Source organism: Macaca nemestrina, chromosome 20, assembly GCF_043159975.1.
Source record: "Macaca nemestrina isolate mMacNem1 chromosome 20, mMacNem.hap1, whole genome shotgun sequence".
In the NCBI taxonomy this organism is placed as follows: domain Eukaryota; kingdom Metazoa; phylum Chordata; class Mammalia; order Primates; family Cercopithecidae; genus Macaca; species Macaca nemestrina.
The window spans coordinates 56737029-56754811 of record NC_092144.1 but is presented as its reverse complement, the minus strand read 5'-3'; the positions used below and the strand labels follow the sequence as shown (position 1 = coordinate 56754811).

The following is a 17783-nucleotide window of genomic DNA, read 5'->3' as shown; positions in this document are numbered from 1 at the left end:
TTAGTACGATCTCTATAGAAAACAGAAAACAGTGCGGAGATTTCTCAAAAAACTAAAAATAGAACTACCATTCGACCCTGCAATTCCACTATGGGGTATATACCCAAAAGAAAATCATTACATCAAAAAGATAGCTTTGCATGGTGGCCTCATGCCTGTAATCCCAACAGTTTGGGAGTCCCCAACACTTGATCACCTGAGGTCAGGGGTTCAAGACTAGCCTGGCCAACATGGGGAAACCCTGTCTCTACTAAAAATACAAAAAGATTAGCTGAGTGTGATTGCATGTGCCTGTAATCCCAGCTACTTGAGAGGCTGAGGCACGATAATTGCTTGAACCCAGGAGGCGGAGGTTGCAGTGAACAGAGATCATACTACTGCACTCCAGCCTGGGCAACAGCGCAAGACTGTGTCTCAAAAAAAAAAAAAAAAAGATACCTGCACTTGTATGTTTACAACAGCACTATCCACAATAGCAAAGATACGACATTTTTTTTCATACACGCACATACACACACACACAATGGAATACTTCTCAGCCATAAAAAGGAATGAAATCATATATTTTGCAGCAGCATGGATGGAACTAGAGGCCATTTTCTTAAGTGGAACAACTCAGAAACAGAAAGTCAAATACCCCATGTTCTCACTTATAAGTGGAAGCTAAATAATGTGTATACACAGATAGAGTAAAATAATAGACTGGGAAGAGTAGGAGGGTGGTAGGGGGTAAGGGATGAGAAATGACTTAATGGATACGAACGAAGTACACCATTCAGGTGATGGTTACACCAAAAGCTCAGATGTCACCACTATCCTATATATCCATGTAACAAAACTGCACTTGCACCCCTTAAATTTATACAAATAATAATAACAAGGAATTCAGTCAATACACTTAACAACAGATTAGACACAGCAGAAGGCAGGATCAGTGAGCTGGAAGTCAGGCCACTAGAAAATATCTAGACTGAGGCACAGAGAAAATAAAAGATGAAAAATGCGAAAGAGATTTTAAGACAGTGAAAATAGCAAATGAAAGACTGTGGCTTAACTAAGATGAACTTTTTTTCTCGCTCTCTCCTTCTATCTAAAGGTAGGTGGCTGGTCTGGGGCAGGCAGACACTTTTGCTTTTTAAGGGTGTTCAGGCTTGTGAATTGGCTTTGATATCTTTAACGAATGGCTTCTATCTTTAGATATGTTCATGCTGTAATTCTTCCCCAGCCAGGAAGGAAAAAGGAAGACAGCCAAGGGCCAGCATCTTTATTTATAGGAGCTGACCAGAAGCTGTACACATCACTTGAACTCATAAGGGCTTGAACTTAGGAGCAGGAACTTAGTTATCAGGAAGGCTGGCAGGTGTTTTGTTTCTTTTTTTCTTTCTCTGTCTCTCTGTCTTTCTTTCTTAGAGATGGAGTCTCCCTACACCACCAAGGCTGGTCTCGAACTCCTGGGCTCAAGCAATCCTTCCACCTTGGCCACCCAAAGTACTGGGATTACAGGCATGAGCCACCATGACCAGCCCAGATGTTGTTTCTAATTGGGCAGCTGCAATCTTCTTATTACTAAAGGAAGGGGAGAATGAATTTTAATAAACAGAAAGTGTCTCTGCCACTTGGATTACTATGCAGGAGTTAGACACACAGGGCTTTGTAGACCACAGTAACAACTGTAGATTAGAGCCAGGGAAGGAGAAACTGGGAGTGCCATCAAAAGGGACATGATTTCCCAGACTAGAAGCCTGCTCCTTGGGCCCCACATTGAGTGAGGTTTCCTATTCCCGTATTTAGTGCTAGTGGTGAGATCCCAGATGTGATGAGTCTGTGGTATGGAGGCCCTTGACTCCAGTAACCCTGATGTGAGCTCCTGTGAGTCCCACTGGGGCTTTTGCAGACCCAATTAATGGTGCTTCTTTGTGAAGGGGGCTTGTTTGTCATTCACAAGGACCCAGGAAAGACTTAGGCTAAGGACTGCTGGAGCTAAACTGGGAAAATCTCAGGCACACTCCTCACCTCCTTACAGGCCTCATCTCCTAACAATGTCTCCCCTCTAGACTGTCTTAAGTCAGCTCAGAGTGCCATAAGACAATACCACAGAATTCTGTTAAACAACAGAATTCTGTTTTCTCACAGTTCTGGAGGCTGCAAGTATGAGATCAGGGGGCCAGCATGTTCAAGTTCTGAGGAGGGCTCTCTTCTTGGTTTGCAGAGAGCCACCTTCTCACTATGTCCTCACATGGTCAGGGAGACAGCTTTCTCTTCTCTTTTTTAAAAAAATATTTTCTAGTTTTTTAGAGGTGGGGGTCTCACTCTGCTACCCAGGTGGGTCTCGAACTCCTGGCCTCAAGTGATCCTCCAGCCTCAACCTCCCAAAGTGCTGGGGTTACAGGCGTGAACCACTGCACCTGGCCCTTTCTCTTCTTATAAGGTCATAGTCCTATCAGATTAGGATCTTACCTAATTACCTCCTAAAGACTATGTCTCCAGATACAGTCATATTGGGGGTTGGGGCTTCAACATATGAATTTCAGGGATAAGGGGGCACAATTCAGTCCAGAGCATACGACCTTTGTTCCCTGCCTGCAGTAATTTCTGGCCTCTTGTTTCCAAGCGGCTAAATTGATGTTGTTTAAGGACCCTTTTGGCAGTGCCCTGGTATATTAGACCTTTTTTTTTTTTTTTTTTTGAGAGGGAGTCTCGCTCTGTCACTCAGGCTGGAGTGCAATGGCGTGATGTCAGCTCACTGCAACCTCTGCCTCCCGAGTTCAAGTGATTCTCCTGCCTCAGCCTCCCAAGTAACTGGGATTACAGGTGTGCGCCACCACGCCCAGCTAATTTTTGTATTTTTAGTAGAGATGGGGTTTCACCATATTGACCAGGCTGATCTCGAACTCCTGACCTTGTGATCTACCTGCCTCGGTCTCCCAAAGTGCTGGGATTATAGGCGTGAGCCATCGTGCCTGGCCTATTAGTCCATTTTCACACTGCTATGAAGAACTGCCTGAGACTGGGTAATTTATAAAGGAAAGAGGTGTAATTGACTCACAGTTCCACATGGCTGCCGAGGCCTCAGGAAACTTATAATCTATGGCGGAAGGCAAAGGGGAAGCAAGGCACCTTCTTCACAAGGCAGCAGGAAGGAGATGTGCCCAGTGAAGGGGAACGATCCCCTTATAAAACCATTAGATCTCATGAGAACTCACTCACTATCACGAGAACACCATATGGGAAACCGCCCCCATGATTCAGTTGTCTCCACCTGGTCTCTCCCTTGACTCATGAGGATTATGGGAATTACAATTCAAGATGAGATTTGGGTGGGGACATGAAGCCTAACCATATCACCTGGGGAGGTGTCCATGAAAACTGCTGGCACCTGAGAACTATTTATTTCTGCTGTCAGGTAACAAGGAAGACTTTGGGACCTTGAGGAGTATGGCTGCAGCTGTCTTAAGCTTTGGACAGGGGCCGAGAGTCGTGGCTCATGCCTGTCATCCAAGCACTTTGGAAGGCCCAGGTGAATGGATTGCTTGAGTCCAGGAGTTTCAGACCAGCCTGGGAAATATGTTGAGACCCAGTCTCTAAAAAAATGCAAAAAGTAGCTGGGTATGGTGGCATGCACCTGTAGTCCCACCTACTTGGAAGGCTGAGACAGGAGGCTCCTTGAGCCTGGGAGGTTGAGGCTGCAGCTACTGCACTCCAGCCTGGGCAACCGAGTGAGGTCCTGTCTCTTAACACAAACAAACAAAAACCTCTAGACAGCAAAAGCTCATCTCCCCTTCTCCTCAGGCACATGGCTGCCTGGCTGGGGACTACATTTCCCAGCCTCCCTTGAGGTTGGCTGTGGCCACATGACTGGGTCTTCCCCAGTGGCTTGCAAGTGGACATGACTTGTGCAATTTCCACTTTACCTGCTTTCCCAGAGCAAGGAAATCTCTTGCTCTGGACTTTCTCTTTTTTCCTTTTCACCAAGTCACTCAGAGGTGGCACCTTAAATTATGCAGATGCTGACAAAGCATGAGGTCAGTGGCTCTCAAGGTGGGCATCAGAATTCCCCAGAGAGCTTGTTAGGTTACAGTTTTCTGGGTCCTGCACCCAGAGCTTCTGACTTAGTAGGTCTGGGGTGGGACCTGGGAATGTGCATTTCCTATGAATTGCCAGGGGCTGCTGCTGGTCCCGGGACTAGACTTTAAGCAACAATCCGAAAGAATCTGGGTTCCTGAATGATTGCCACATGCACAGCCTCACAAGATAATTCACCCTGGAGCTACTGTGGGAAAGAGAATTCAATTTGTTTTTAATGTTTAAACCACGCTATTGTCTTACAATAAGATGGCCAGTGAATTTTTGTTTCTTCTTTAGCCAGTTTGACTTAGATTTCTGTTGCTTGCCACTGAAAATGCCCTGATCACCATAGGTAACACTGACTGCTTTTGATTTACTCGTGCAGTAACTATTTATTGAAAATCCCATGCTGGGTGCTTTTTATTTTTCACTATTTTTAATTTTTAATTTTTTTTTTGAGATGGAGCCTACGCTGTAGTGTAGTGGCTTGATTTCGGATCATTGCAACCTCCGCCTCCCAGGTTCAAGCATTTCTCATGCCTCAGGCTCCTGAGTAGCTGGGATTACAGGCATCCACCACCACGTCTGGCTAATTTTTTTTTTTTTTTTTTGTAATTTCAGTAGAGACAGGGTTTCGCCATATTGGCCAGGCTGGTCTTGAACTCCTGACCTGAGGTGATCTGCTCTCCTCTGCCTCCCAAACTGCTGGGATTACAGGCATGAGCCACCGCACCCAGCCCCAGGTGCTTTTGAAAGCACTGGGCATACAGCAGTGAGTGCAGCAGTGAATGAGTAAAACGTTCCTGTCCTGTCCCTTCAGAGATTCTGATCTTTGTCTGAGGCAGCATACAATGAAGTATTTTAAAGACAAAATATCAGCAAATTCTCAAAGCAACTTTGAGAAGCAGACATCATTTTGAAATCCCATTCTACAGATAAGTGCACTGAGGCAGCAGTAGCAAAGCTGGAGTTTGAACCTAGTTCTGTGTGAGTTCAAAGGCTAAATTCTCTCTATTTTTTTTTTTTTTTTGAGACAGCGTCTTGCTCTGTTGTCCAGGCTGGAGTACAGTGGTATGATTTCGGTTCACTGCAACCTCTGCCTCCCGGGTTCAAGCGATTCTCCTCCCTCAGCCTCCCGAGTAGCTGGGATTACAGGTTCCTGCCACCACGCCCGGCTAATTTTTGTATTTTTTAGAAGAGATGGGGTTTCACCATATTGGCCAAGATGGTCTCAAACTCCTGACCTCAGGTGAGCCTGCCTTGGCCTCCCAAAATTCTGGGATTATGGGCATGAGCCACCACACCTGGCTCAAAGGCTAAACTCTTGACAGTGGGCCATGCTGCACCAAGAAGCTCCCCTGGATTTATTTTGCCAAATCACTTGGGGAAAAGAAGAGGAAGATTGAGTCCATGGATCCTTAAGTACCACTCGAAGAGCGGCATCCTTTTTCCAAATGTCACCTTTTGTCTTCAGGGCAAATGTGGTGCGAGATCTTCAGCTCTCATGTCTCCTGCACAAACTCCCAGGCGTGAGAATAGACTCCACTCTGCAGAAATTCTAAGGGGGAAGTGGCAGTCAGAGAAGGGAACAGGGCTATTACTGAGGCCAGAAGGCCCCTCTCCCCTCAGTGAGGCCCAGGCTTGCGCCCAAAGCCTGTCTCTTTTCCTAAATAATGAAGTGTGGAAGAGTAGAGGCTTTGCAGTCAAGCAGACAGGATTTCATAACCCTGGTTCCAGTACTTCCCAGTGTGTGATCTTGGACCAGCAACTGGGCCTCTCTGAACCTCAGTCTCCTCCTCTATAAAAGTGGCACAATGGCTGGGCATGGTGGCTCACGCCTATAATCGCAGCACTTTGGGAGGCCGAGGTGAGTGGATCACTTGAAGTCAGGAGTTTGAGACCAGCCTGGCCAACATGGTGAAACATCGTCTCTGCTAAAAGTACAAAAATTAGCCAGGCGTGGTGGTGGGCACCTGTAATCTCAGCTAATCAGGAGGCTGAGGCAGGAGAATCTCTTGAGCCCGGGAGGCAGAGGTTGCAGCGAGCCGAGATAGCGTCATTGCACTCCAGCCTGGGTGACAAGACCAGAACTCTGTCTCAAAAACAAAACAAAAACCAACCAAACAAACAAAAAGGCACAGTAATAGCTTAATTCCCAAGTTTGTTCAGGACTCTGTGGGTCAGGAATGTGAAAAGGGTTTGACTGGTGTTCATTTCTGTTCCACATGGCATCATGTGATGAGGGCTGGAGGACCCACCTCCAAGATGGCTTCTTCACTCCCGTGTCTGGAAGCTTCCATTCTCCTGGGCCTTCTCACAGCTCCATGCTCTTAGGGGAGTTGCAATTCTTACACAGCAGGCTGGGAGCCAAAGAGATCAGAATGGAATCTGCTGGTTCCCTTAAAATGTAGATCCAGGCCTGGCGGTGTCATTTCCTTGTTTTTTGTTTTTTTTTTTGAGCCAGGGTCTCACTCTGTCACCCAGGCTGGAGTGCAGCGGCACCATCATAGCTCACTGCAGCCTCGACCTCCTAGGCTCAAGGGATCCTCTTGCCTCAGCCTTCGGAGTAGCTGGGACTACAGGCGCGGGCCACCACGCCAGCCTATTTTTTAAAATTATTTTTTTGGCTGGGAGTAGTGGCTCATGCCAGTAATCCCAACACTTTGGGAGGTGGAGGTGGGCGGATTACCTGAGGTCGGGAGTTCGAGACCAGCCTGACCAACATGGAGAAACCCTGTCTCTACTAAAAATACAAAATTAGCCAGGTGTGGTGGCAGATGCCTGTAATCCTAGCTACTCGGGAGGCTGAGGCAGGAGAATTGCTTGAACCCAGGAGGCAGAGTTTGAGGTGAGCCGAGATCATGCCATTGCACTGCAGCCTGGGCGACAAGAGTGAAACTCCATCTCACAACAAAACAAAAAAGTTATTTTTAGTAGAGTTGGGGTCTTTCTGTATTGCCCAGGTTGGTCTTGCACTCCTGGGATCAAGCGATCCGCCTGCCTCTGCTTCTCGGTGTTGGGATTACAGGCTTGAGCCACCATGCCCAGCACAGTGTCACATCTATCATATTCTATGAGTCAAAGCAGTCAAGGGTTCTGTCCCAATCAGACTAAGACCAACAGGAACAAACCTATTGTATTAAGTTGCTAGGGCCGCCTTAACAGACAGGAAGGGAGGGGAGTCGCCTTTTACAGTAGATACGGTCATGCTGTTCTCTAATTGACCACCAGATGGCGCGCTGGACTTAATATTAGTGCAGTTTGTAATTGCCCTTCCGTGAGCGGCCACCGCCACTCAAGCGACTGGACACTGGACTAAGTGCTTCTGTTAATTTGGATAAGACGAGACTCTTACTTTCTTTGATAAAGTATAAATCTAGAAGAGCCCTAGGCTTTGATTACATCATGTTCATGGAAGGAGAGAAATGATTCTTTTCTGATTTGCCAGAGAAAACCAACCAGTATTTATTCTTTAGGAAATACAGAGATGCTATTTAACCTCCTAGTCACCATAGCAACGAATAATCAAGAACGACAACCAATCAGAATGCAGGTTTCTTTGGGAAGTTCTTTTTTTTTTTTTTTCAGATATTGCAACAATTTCTAAAAAAATCTTAGACCCTTTTGTTCAAATCATCCTTTCAAGGAAAGACACAAATGAACAGAGTTAACAAATGAAGTTGGTAACGGGAAAATTAACGGGAGCTCCTGGCTGCAGGGGAGAACAGAATGAATGTTTAGGGAATGTTCTCAATGTGCCACTCTATTAAAATTGATTTTTTTTTTCTTTGAGACAGAGTCTTGCTCTGTCACCCAGGCTGGAGTGCAGTGGCGTGATCTCGGTTCACTGCAAACTCTACCTCCCGGGTTCAAGCAATTCTCCTGCCTCAGCCTCCGGAGTAGCAGGGATGATAGATGCCTGCCACCATGCCCAGCTAATTTTTTTGTATTTTTAGTAGGGATTGAGTTTCACCATGTTGGCCAGCTGGTCTCAAACTCCTGACCTCAAGTGATCCTCCCGCCTTATCCTCCTAAAGTGAAAAAACTTATTCTTTAGAGCAATTTCATTATACAAAATAGAACCTCTTTCTATATAGCTGCAAGAGAGAAGGGACTCTTTTCTTTTATGTTTAAAAGCACTGTATTTGCTAAGCGTGGTGGCTCATGCCTGTAATCCCAACACTGGGAGTCTGAGGTGGGAGGATCACTTGAGCCCAGGAGGCCAAGGCTGCAGTGAGCTATGTCTGCACCACTGCACTCCAGCCTGGGCAATGGAGCGAGACCCTGTCTCAAAAAAAAAAGCAATAATTAAATATAATAAACACTTGAAACAAACGCTATAGGAACCACAGTCTCGAGATGAAAAGTTACATTTCAGAAGGAAACAGCACAAGACAAATGGGCTTAACGTTCTGTCTTATAGGCAAGCTTTTTGCTTACAATTCACCCAGGAAATATACATAAAGTAAAATATGTGTACAGATCCAATGTCCATTCTTTTTTGTTTTGTTTTGTTTTTGTTTTTGTTTTTGTTTGAGACTGAGTCTCGCTCTTGTCACCCAGGCTGGAGTGCAATGGCAAGATCTCACCTCCCTGCAACCTCTGCCTCCCAGATTCAAGTGATTCTCCTGCCTCAGCCTCCCAAGTAGCTGGGATTACAGGCTCCCGCCACCACGCCCGGCTAAATTTCGTATTTTTAGTAGAGACGGGGCTTCACCATGTTGGCCAGGCTGGTCTCGAACTCCTGACCTCAGGTGATCCGCCCGCCTCAGTGCTGGGATTACAGGTGTGAGTCGCTGTGCCTGGCCTCATTTTTTCATTTATTCAATTTACATTTACTGAGCATCTCCTCTGTGCCAGTATAATTCAGGAACATAGAAGTGAACAATTCGAACATAGGTTTCTGCTCATATGGACCTTACAATCTTGTAAGCCAATTAGAGCCTTCCCTTCCTGCCTGGGAAACACCTCTGCCCACAGTCTGTCCAGTCCTGAGTTTCCCATTGTTACGGGTTTATCTGTGTTCCCTCCAGATTCCTGTGTTGAAGTCCTAATGTCCAGGACTTCAAAATATAACTATACTTGGAGAAAGGGTGTTTAGAGAGGCAATTAAGTTAAAATGAGGTCTTTAGAGTGGGCACCAACCCAACATGGCAGATGTCCTTATAAGAAGAGGAAATTTAGGCCAGGCGCAGTGGCTCACGCCTGTAATCCCAGCACTTTGGGAGGCCGAGGTGGCTGGATCACCTGAGCTCAGGAGTTCGAGACCAGCCTGGTCACGACGGCAAAACCCCGTCTCTACTAAAAATACAAAACTTAGCCAGCATGGTGGTGGGTGCCTGTAGTCCCAGCTACTTGGGAGGATGAGGCAGGAGAATCGCTTGAACCTGGGAGGTGGAGGCTGCAGTGAGCCGAGATTGCACCACCACACTCCAGCCTGGGTGACAGAGTGAGACTCTGTCTCAAAAAAAAAAAAAAAAAAAAAGAGAGAAGAGAAATTTAGACACAGATGGTACAGAGGGAAGACCACGTGAAGACACAGGAAGAAGGCAGCCATCTGCAAGCCAAAGAGAGAGGCTGCAGAAGAAACTCATCCTGCCAACACCGTGATCTCAGATTTCTAGCTTCCAGAATTGTGAGTAAATAGATTTCTGTTGTTTAAGCCACCCAGTATATGTGCCCTAGCAAACTAATACACCCACCAATATCTTTGGAACTTGCAGCCAACAGCTTCAACTATAGTTTTTATTTCATTTTGTTTTGCTTTGTTTTGTTTTCTGAGACAGGGTCTTACTCTGGTGCCCAGGCTGGAGTGCAGTGGTGTGATCATGGCTCACTGCAGCCTCAACCTCCTGGGCTCAGGTGATCCTCCCACCTCAGCCTCTCAAGTAGCTAAGACTGCACGTGTGCTAATTTTTTTTTTTTTTTGTAGAGATGGGGTTTCACCATGCTTCCCAGGCTGTTCTTAAACTCCTGGCCTCAAGTGATCCACCCGCCTCGGCCACCCAAAGTAGTGCTGGGATTATAGATGTGACTCACTGTGCCCAGCCTTAAACCATAGTTTTAACCAAGCCAGAATCTAAGTATCTGAAACTGTTTTAAAAAAATTTCTGGCCAGATGCGGTGGATCATGCCTGTAATCCTAGCACTTTGGGAGGCCAAGGCAGGCGGATCACCTGAGGTCAGGAGTTCAAGACCAGCGTGGCCAACATGATGAAACCCCATCTCTATTAAAAAATACAAAAATTAGGCCGGGCGCGGTGGCTCAAGCCTGTAATCCCAGCACTTTGGGAGGCCGAGACGGGCGGATCACGAGGTCAGGAGATCGAGACCATCCTGGCTAACACGGTGAAACCCCGTCTCTATTAAGAAATACAAAAAACTAGCCGGGCGAGGTGGCGGGCGCCTGTAGTTCCAGCTACTCGGGAGGCTGAGGCCGGAGAATGGCGTGAACCCGGGAGGCGGAGCTTGCAGTGAGCTGAGATCCGGCCACTGCACTCCAGCTTGGGCGACAGAGCGAGACTCCATCTCAAAAAAAAAAAAAAAAAAAAAAAAAAATTAGCTGGGCGTGGTGGCGTGTACCTGTAATCCCAGCTACTCGTAAGGCTGAGACAGGAGAATTGCTTGAATCTGCGAGGCGGAGGTTGCAGTGAGCCGAGATCTTACCACTGCACTCCAGCTTTCTCAAAAAATAATAAGTAAATAAAATAATAAATAAAGAAAATTCCCACTAGTAGATGAGTAACTTGTCCCCGTGCATACACACAGTTTTCTGTTAACTTTTCCACAGATGGGAAGTGCACGTATCTTATACTCTTGGGAGGTGCTTCCCCAAAGGCTTCTGGGTTTGCTGTTTCCCGCCCAATCACAGATCTGTGTTTGATTCCCTCAGCTAAATCTTCTGACACAAGAAATCCATTTTAGGTCCTTCAACTTCCATCAAATGCTACAGTGTGGTTAAGGGTGCGGTCTTAGTTTCTACACCTACAGAACTGGGTACTGATATGCTGTGGCTGTGTCCCCACCCAAATCTCAGCTCAAATTGTAGCTCCCATAATTCCCTTGTGTTGTGGGAGGGACCCAGTGGGAGACAGTTGAATCATGGGGGCAGTTTCCCCCATGCTGTTCTCGTGGTAGTGAATAAGTCTCACGAGATCTAATGGTTTTATAAGGGAAAACCCCTTTTCCCTGGCTCTCACTCTCTCGTCTGCCATCATGTGAGATGTGACTTTTACCTTCCGCCATCATTGTGAGGTCTCCCCAGCCACGTGGAACTGTAAGTCCATTAAAACTCTTTCTTTTGTTAATTGCCCAGTCTCGGGTATATCTTTATCAGCAGTGTGAAAACGGACTAATACAGATACTATTGATGTCAGCCTTACAGAGTTGTTGTGAAGATTAAATGACATAATAATAGCAGCTTATGGTTACTATGTTCTAAATACTATTTGTTTCAACACTTTATTGCTGCATAACAAACTACCCCAGAATGTTGTGGTTTAAACAGTAATTATTGGCCAGGTGCAGTGGCTTACGCCTGTAATCTTAGTACTAAGGGAGGCTGAAGCAGGTGGATTGCTTGAGCCCAGGAATTCAAGACCAGCTTGGGCAACATGGTGAAACTCCGTCTCTCCAAAGAAGTACGGAAAAATTAGGCAGGTTTGGTGGTGCACACCTGTAGTCCTAGCTACCTGGGAGATTGATCTGGGGGAGGATTGCTTGACTCCAGGCGGTCGAGGCTGCAGTAAGCCATGATCACACCACTGCACTCCAGCCTTGGTGACAGAGTGAGACCTTGTCTAAATAAAATAATAATAATTATTATTAATATATTAATATATATTATTAATATATAATGTATTAATATATAAAATAATAATATATAATTATAATTATTATTATTTTATTGTCTCTTACGATTTCGTGGGTTAACAGGGCTCAACAGGACGGTTTTCAGCTTCCTGCAATGTTGGTTGGGCTGCAGTCACATGGGGGCTTGAATGAGCTGGAACACCCAAGATGGTGCACTCATATGCCTACCAGTTGATATTGACTGTTGGCTGGGGTTTCAACTGGGGCTGTCAACTGTCGCAACTACCCATAGCCTCTCTATGTGTCTTGGGCTTCCGCAGCATGGTGGCTGGGTTCTCAGGGACAGTGTCCCAAGAACAAGTGTTCTAAGAGTCAGTAAGCAGAAGCCGCCAGTCTTCTTGAAGTCTACATCCCACATCAGTAACAGTGTTCCTTCCGTCTCATTCTATAAACTCCACCTCTGGATGGGGAGAAGGATAAGGAATCTGTACTCATCTTTAACCCATCATGCTACTCGAGAAACTTTACACGTATTAACTCAACGAATCCTCAATCTCATATAGGCATTACTGTTACCATAATTTTACAGTCGAGGATGCTGAGATAGAGGTCTCCCGTCAGGGCAGTTCTGCTGTTCTGTGATTGTCCAGCAGGGGCGCTCCTCACGCAGTCATCATCACAGGCGGGATTCCCACCGTGTTCCTACATCCTCATAGCTATGGCTTGTGTTTACATAGCACCAGGAGCGGTGCTAAATGCTTTGCGTAAGGAATCACGACTGAACTTAGCAAGAGTGTCCTGAGGTTGAGTTTTACAGGTGAGGACGTTAAGGCTCAGGGAGTTGAGGCCAAACATGTGGCAGACTGAGACTCAGACCAGGACCGTCTGGCTCCAAACCCGTGCCCTTGGCCACTTCCCCACAGTGACAACAGCAGCAATAACTGCGTGGCTCATGCCTGTAATCCAGCACTTTGGGAGGCTGAGGCAGGAAGATTGCTTGAGTCCGGGAGTTTGGGACTAGCCTGGGTAACATAGTGAGACCCATTTCTTTTTTTTTTTTTTTTTTTTTGTATTTTTTAGTAGAGACGGGGTTTCACGGTGTTCGCCAGGATGGTCTCGATCTCCTGACCTCGTGATCCACCCGTCTCGGCCTCCCAAAGTGCTGGGATTACAGGCTTGAGCCACCGCGCCCGGCGAGACCCATTTCTATACAAAAAATTAGCAGGCGTGGTGGCATAAGCCTGTGGTCTCAGCTGCTTGGGAGGCTGAGGTGGGAGGATCGCTTTAGCCTGGGAGGCAGAGGTTTCAGTGAGCTGAGATTGCACTATCATACTCCAGCCTGAGTGACGGAGTGGTACCCCCCTCTGCAAAACACAACACAACACAACAAAACAAAACAAGCAAACAACAACAGCTAATTGGTATAGAAGACTCTCTGCATACCAGGCACAGGGTGTGTGTGTGTGTGTGTGTGTGTGTGTGTGTGATAAGTTACAATAACAACCCTATAAAGCACAAAATAGTATCCTTCCCACTTTGCAAATAAACAAATCGAGACCCAGAGAAGTTAAATATCTATGCAAGGTCACACAGATGGTAAGCGGTGGATTCAGGATTTCAGTCTAGGAAGCCTGAGTTGGGGAGAGGAGCTTCCTTCCTTCCTTTCCTTCCTTCCTTCCTTCTTTCCTTCTTTCTTTCTTTGATGGAGTCTTGCTCTGTCACCCAAGCTGGAGTACAGTGGCGCGATCTCAGCTCACTGCAAACTCTGCCACCCAGGCTCCAGCGATTCTCCTGCCTCAGCCTCCCGAGTAGCTGTGATTACAGCTACACACCACCACACCCAGCTAATTTTTGTATTTTTTAGTAGAAACGGGGTTTCACCATGTTGGCCAGGCTGGTCTTGAACTTCTGACCTCAGGTGATCTGCCCACCTTGGCTTCCCAAAGTGTTGGGATTATAGGCATGAGCCTCCGTGCCCCGCCTCAGAAGCGATTTTCAACACCTCCTGGGTGCTTTTGGTGTCTGAAGGGCTGGTACAGGCCACAGTGGTCAGGAACTCAGGGTCCTCCAGCCCCACTCTGTGACCTGGTGGTTGCACCCGCCCACTTTCTGAAGCCTTACAGTCCTTCGGCATCTCATTCAGGTCTGTCTCTGCTGGTCAGAAGAGCCATCATGTGAGAGTCACTGCTCCTGCCTTCTTTGACGGTCAAGTGCATCAAATCAGAGGACCTTCTTCCGTCATCTCCTGTTTGGCTTTGTCTGTCCTGGTCTGGTCACCAGGGGCAAGAACTCCATGGGACCACCTGCCTCTTCTTTGTGGCTTCAGACGGTCCACTTCTTGTGAACTTGCTCCCTGGCTGCTGCCTGGAGCGCTGTGTATAGCCCGCTGTCATTGTCATCTCTGCTCAAGCCCCCTCATCTGCCTCCTTGATCTTGATGTCCAAGCTCTCCTGGGGAACTTCCTCGGATTCATTCTTTGCCAAGGGAGATGGACACATCCCTCGGACCCTTTTTTAGCTTCTGGCTTGATTTCTGTGACCCCCTACTCTTCTTGCTACTATTGCTTGTAGCCCCAGGAGGGGGACTGGCCTTCCCGATGACTGTCCCAACGGCTGGGCCTGGGCCTCCAAAGTGGGAGGGGTGGGCGCCTCCCCAAGGGTCCCAGCAACCGCAGCCTGCGTGGGCCCGTCATCCAGCATCAGGCATCTCATCTGCCTCAGGACCGTCATATCCTGCGCACGGTCCTTCCACAGAACCCTCCAGATCCCATCCTTGGCCAGGATCTCTGTGGGAATGGCAGCGTGATTGACGTCCTCCACAAACTCCACCAGGGCGGCCTGGGCCTTCTCGTTCATCAAGCCCTTCATGTGTCACAACCTGAACGTGCCCAGGGGCAGGAGGGTCGGCTGCAGGACAGCTTCAATGTCCGCCTGCTCCAGGCCCTCCTGGATGCCAGTGACCAGCAGGGCCCTGTGCGCGTCCACGTCCAGGCTCCGGCACCAGTCCTGCAAAAGGCTCATGGCCATGGTGCCGCCCCCTCGGCGCTGATCTTGGAGCAGCAGGGAGCCCGAGATAGGGGTGGGCTGCAGCGCACGGTGTCAATGCAACCCTGGCAAGCCACCCGCAGGGCTTAGAGTCCCGGTTCCGGTGAATGTGGCAAGGCTGGAGTGGGGATGAGGGCTCGGGTGTCCTGGCTGCCTGCTGGCTGGCTAGACACAGTGATCTTTCCCCAGGACCCCTCCCCAGAGCTGTGTGAGGATCCGCAGGAGACTACGGATCTGTTCTCCAGGGATGCACATGGGTTCCTTTGAGGGCAGCAGCTCCCTCTCAGAGCCAGCAGAGGAGGAAACTCCTCCTGCTCCAGCCACATGGGGACACCCCCTCCCTGTTGCCCCTTAATCCTGATGGTTCCTCTGTGCCTCATCAGCCACCGCAGCAGGCCTGGGTTCCAGGATAGGCCTGTCTCTCCCTCCTCCATTGGCTACCGCTGTTTCCATGACAACCGTTTTCAGGCTGTTGCAGGAACTGAGCATTTTTTGTTTTAAGAAGCCCACTGAAAACGAGACTATGCATCTTGTTTGTTTACTGGCGTCTTTCATGACTCCGGGAGACAGGCCTCACACAGAGAGCTAGGCTTAGTCAGTAGGACCGGGCCTTCCTCTGGGGCACCAGGCTCCAGATCTAGGGTGAGTTTGATGTTTAGGACCCAGTGTGGGCCAGGTGAAACAGAGACTGAGTGAAGGCTGTGCGGTGTGCTGCCTGATGCAGGGGCACAGAGTCTATCAAGGTAAAAAAAAAAAAAAAAAAAAAACCACCACCAGCTGGGCACAGTGGCTCACACGCCTGTAATCCCAGCACGTTGGGAGGCCGAGGCAGGCAGATCACTTGAGGTCAGGAGTTTGAGACCAGCCTGGCCAACATGATGAAACCCTGTCTCTACTGAAAAATCCAAAAATTAGCCAGACATGGTGGTGTGCACCTGCGATCCTAGCTACTCAGGAGGCTGAGACAGGAGAATTGCTTGAACCTGGGAGGTGGAGGTTGCAGTGAGCAGAGATCGCACCACTGCACTCCAGCCTGGGAGACAGGGTGAGATTCTGTCTCAAAAAAAAAAAAAAGAAAACAAAACAAAAGAAAAGACAAGACCACGACCTCTGGGCAGCCACTGCTACCATGACCGTGCTGGGCCCTGCTGTGCGGTGGGAAGTAGGCGGGGTGCTCAGGTGAGGACTTGCTGGTGGAGGGGGGAATCTTTGGGCTTCAGGAAGAACCCCTGGGATACCTGTAAATTATCACGTGGTCTCACCCAGGAGGTCCCGTTCATGTCTTGCTAACTGTCCCACCAGCACCCCAAGTGTGGCCCCAGTACTTTCCTGGGCTGCACCCTGTGTCTGGGAACACTGTCATGGTGAGCCAAGCCCCAGGCCCTAGGATGAGCCCCAGGGTTCATTCATTCATTCATCCCTTCTTCCACCTGGGCAACATAATGGAGAGAAAAATCAGCTGTTTCTTATTCTCAGCCCACCCCATGACTGGTCACAGCTGCTGGTCTGCCCTCTGTGCAAGCTTGGGTCTGCCCTGCAAATGCAGGGATTGAGAATACGCCTGCCACACAGGTCTGCTCCAGGGATGGTGATACCGTCTCTATCAGGCAGCTGTCATCTTGTTCCCTGTTAACAAGAGCTCCAGAGCCCCAGGAACAAGGTGAAAAGACTCAGGAATACGGCAAATCTTAAAAACTCCAGAAAACCCTTTCCCTGTCCCCCTAACTCCTGGTCCAGCATTTGGAGCCAGATGTACTGTCTGGCAGGGCACTGAGAAGACCCCCCCCACCCTCCTTCCCTTGGAGGCTCAGAGAATGCTTAGAGGAGTGGGATTCACAGGATTGTTTAGGTCCCAAATACAGAAATCCAAGTTAGCCTTGGATAAGCAGGTTAGTGAAAAAGGAATTCATTGGCTCATATTACTATGAATACAGGGCTGATTCTGGCTTCAGGCATGGCTGGTTCTAGGGCCCTTCATTCATTAATTTAGCCCAGGACCCAGGGCTGACTCCTATTGGAGGAATTGGATCATGTGCTTGCCCCTGCCCCAATCACAGTGACCAGGGAGGGAAGGAGTGCGCTGATTGGCCAGACTTGGGTGGGCCGGGGATTGGGTGAGCCCTGTAGGACTCACCTGGAGGGAGAGTAGGGCGAGGGGGGCGGTTCCCTGGAGAGAAATGGAGGTGAATCACTCAGGAGAGGTAAGTGGACTCTGGGCTGGAAAGCAGGAGACTGCCCTAAAGGTATGATGGCATTAGTGAGACTCACTGTACCTGGATTGGGGAGGGACTGAAGGGAGTATGGGACCCTCTCCAGGAGCCCTAGGGCCTTGGCTTCCAACAGACTCCTGGCAGCATCCCCCGACAGCCTCAGCAGGATGAATTTTGGGGGTCCTGGGAGCCTGAAGCATGTACTCTTGGCTAGCAGGTCCAGGATCTCCTCTTCTTGGCTGTGGGTATTTGTTGGAGAATGTCTCAGCTTCTGGTTGGGAGAGAGGGAGAGGATGTCACTCATTGAGTGCTCATTGGTTTAACCCCGTAGACTTCATTCATTCATTCATTCATTCATTCATTCATTCATTCTTTCTGTAGTGCCTGTGCAGGGCTCTGAGGACGCGATGATGACTGAAGCCCTGCCTCCTGCAGCGCAGGGAAAGCCTGGATTCTTAGGGGAGGTGGGTAGAAGGAGCTGGAGCTAACCCTGGATCAGGACAGGCTTACTCAGAGGAGGTGACATTGAGCTGAAGGGAGGAGGTGACCATTTGTGGGAGGTGGGGGTAGGGAAAGGGAAGAAGTGCTTTTGAGGCAGCCAATGGGCTAAGATCCCAGTGACTAAATGGAGAACAGGATGTCTAAGGAGCTG

General features: G+C 48.5%; 1 pseudogene; it reads right to left on the bottom strand.

Annotated features, from left to right (window-relative positions):
- Positions 1-14092: 14092 nt before the first annotated feature.
- On the bottom strand, positions 14093-15222 carry LOC105478583 (paraneoplastic antigen-like protein 8B; annotated as a pseudogene).
- Positions 15223-17783: the final 2561 nt, after the last annotated feature.